At 56.6% G+C, this 3,138-nt stretch overlaps 1 pseudogene; it reads left to right on the top strand.

Moving 5' to 3' along the window:
- Window positions 1-2,400: 2,400 nt before the first annotated feature.
- Window positions 2,401-3,132, top strand: LOC120437049 (annotated as a pseudogene).
- Window positions 3,133-3,138: the final 6 nt, after the last annotated feature.

Below are 3,138 nucleotides of genomic sequence, written 5' to 3'. Positions count from 1 at the left end.
AGCTAATTGCTGATCTCCCCACTTCCAGGGGGCCCTGGGACCACCATCACATCTTCCTGTCTCCCTTACGGCTGAAAAAGGTGCATGTTGCTCCACTGGCCCCGCTGCTGTTGTGTCTCCATTTGGCCGAGGGGTGAGTCGGCCTCCCGTCCCCTTTACGGTCGAAAAGATGTGCTGCTGTTGCTGCACTGGCCCTGCTGCTACTCATATCCAGCATGGACCTTGACCTCCAGCAGGCCCCTGGGACCCACATGCTCCCCTGCTCTAGTACCCCACTAGCTTCTTCTGCTTGCAGTTACCTCCACCACATATCCAGCATGGACCTTGCACTCCCGCAGGCCTTGGGGACCCACATGCTCCCCTGCTCTAGTCCCCCACTAGCTTTCCTTTCTTGCAGTTACCTCCACCACATATCCAGCTTGGACCTTGACCTCCAGCAGGCCCCTGGGACCCACATGCCCCCTCTCTAGTCCCCCAGTAGCTTCTTCTCTTGCGGTTACATAGCACCGCTGCTCCACCATGGACCTTGACCTCCAGCAGGCCCCTGGGACCCACATCACACCTTGCTCCTGTCTCCCTTGCGGCTGAAAAGATCCATTTTGTGCACTGGCCCTGCTGCTACTGTATCCAGCATGGACCTTGACCTCCAGCAGGCCCCTGGGACCCACTTGCTCCCCTGCTCTAGTCCCCCAGTAGCTTCTTTTTCTGCAGTTACCCTCCACTGCATATCCAGCATGGACCTTGACCTCAGCAGACCCCGGGAACCACATGCTCCCCTGCTCTAGTCCCCCAGTAGCTTCTTCTCTTGCGGTTACATAGCACTGCCTCCACCATGGACCTTGACCTCCAGCAGGCCCCGGGACCCACACTTAAGCCCCTCCCACTAACAAAGCAAAACACCACTGGCAAAATCCTCATGCCCCTGGTACTCCATAAAGTAAATTCAAACGTGCCCCTGGTACACTGTGCAGAAACACTTTACCACGCCCGCTGTACGCACCCTCCTCGCTAGCTAATTGCTGATCTCCCCACTTCCAGGGGGCCCCGGGACCACCATCACATCTTCCTGTCTCCCTTACGGCTGAAAAAAGGTGCATGTTGCTCCACTGGCCCCGCTGCTGTTGTGTCTCCATTTGGCCGAGGGGTGAGTCGGCCTCCCGCCCCTTTACGGTCGAAAAAGATGTGCTGTTGTTGCTGCACTGGCCCTGCTGCTACTCATATCCAGCATGGACCTTGACCTCCAGCAGGCCCCTGGGACCCACATGCTCCCCTGCTCTAGTACCCCACTAGCTTCTTCTCTTGCAGTTACCTCCACCACATATCCAGCATGGACCTTGCACTCCAGCAGGCCTTGGGGACCCACATGCTCCCCTGCTCTAGTCCCCCACTAGCTTTCCTTTCTTGCAGTTACCCTCCACCACATATCCAGCTTGGACCTTGACCTCCAGCAGGCCCCGGGACCCACATGCTCCCCTTCTCTAGTCCCCCAGTAGCTTCTTCTCTTGCGGTTACATAGCACCGCTGCCTCCACCATGGACCTTGACCTCCAGCAGGCCCCGGGACCCACACTTAAGCCCCTCCCACTAACAAAGCAGAACACCACTGGCAAAATCCTCGTGCCCCTGGTACTCCATAAAGTAAATTCAAACGTGCCCTGGTACACTGGGCAGAAACACTTTGTCGCACACACCCTCGTGCCTATGGTACGACAATGTTTCTACATGCCCCTGGTACACTGCCCAGAAACACTTTGCCACACACACCCTCGGTATATGGTACGACAGCTTTTTCCATGCCCCTGGTACACTGCGCAGGAGCACTTTATGCAAATACCCCCTGCATATGGTACGACAACGCTTCCACATGCCCCTGGTACATGGCCCGGAAACACTTTGCCACGCTTTTGCTTGTCCACACACCCTGCCAAGACTGACCCTGGTACTCCAGCCACAAAGCTGGTGAGTGACTCACCCTTCCAGGAGAGTGAAGTTCTCCCGGAAGGCGCCCGCGCCCGAGTTGTTGCTGTGGCGGGCCCACGTGCCGATGGTACCCACGCCAGAGCGGGAGAGATGGAGCGGTTAGCCCGACGCCTGGCGCCAGCGGTCCACCGGGTGGCCGACAAAAGCTTGGATCGAGGGCTGACTTTCAATAGATCGCAGCGATTAGCTGCTCTGTTACGCACAAGACCCTGACCCAGAATCAGGTCGTTTAAGTTATTTAGCACCAGGTTCTCCACAAACATGAGTGCGCTGATTGGAGAGGGGCGACCGCCGCCGGGCCGCCCCCAGCCCAGTCACTAATGGTTTCTCCTTCACCGGGCGGGCCGGCTATCCGAGACCAACCGAAGATCCACAGCGCCACGGTATCACTGCATGCCTAGGCAGGATTCTGACTTAGAGTATGCTCAGTCATAATCCCGCAGATGGTAGCTTCGCACCATTGGCCCTCAGCCAAGCACATACACCAAATGTCTGAACCCGCGGTTCCTCTCGCACTGAGCAGGATTACTATTGCAACAACACATCATCAGTAGGGTAAACTAACCTGTCTCACGACGGTTCAAACCCAGCTCACGCTCCCTATTAGTGGGTGAACAATCCAACGCTTGGTGAATTCTGCTTCACAATGATAGGAAGAGCCGACATCGAAGGATCAAAAGCGACGCCGCTATGAACGCTTGGCCGCCACAAGCCAGTTATCCCTGTGGTAACTTTTCTGACACCTCCTGCTTAAAACCCAAAAGTCAGAAGGATCGTGAGGCCCCCTTTCACGGTCTGTATTCATACTGAAAATCAAGATCAAGCGAGCTTTTGCCCTTCTGCTCCACGGAGGTTTCTGTCCTCCCTGAGCTCGCCTTAGACACCCATGCTACAGTTTGACAGGTGTACCGCCCAGTCAAACTCCCCACCTGCCACTGTCCCCGAGTTGGTCACGCCCGGGCGGGTGCCGGGCGCTGACACCAGAAGCGAGAGCCCGCTGGGCTCGCCTCCCCGCCTCACCGGTAAGTGAAAACGATAAGAGTAGTGGTATTTCACGCGCGTCAAGCCTCCCACTTATTCTACACCTCTCATGTCTCTTCACAGTGCCAGACTAGAGTCAAGCTCAACAGGGTCTTCTTTCCCCGCTGATTTTGCCAAG

This window comes from Oreochromis aureus, unplaced genomic scaffold, assembly GCF_013358895.1.
Source record: "Oreochromis aureus strain Israel breed Guangdong unplaced genomic scaffold, ZZ_aureus HiC_scaffold_380, whole genome shotgun sequence".
In the NCBI taxonomy this organism is placed as follows: Eukaryota; Metazoa; Chordata; class Actinopteri; order Cichliformes; family Cichlidae; genus Oreochromis; species Oreochromis aureus.
The sequence above is the reverse complement of the archived record's forward strand: the minus strand, read 5'-3'. Positions and strand labels throughout refer to the sequence as shown.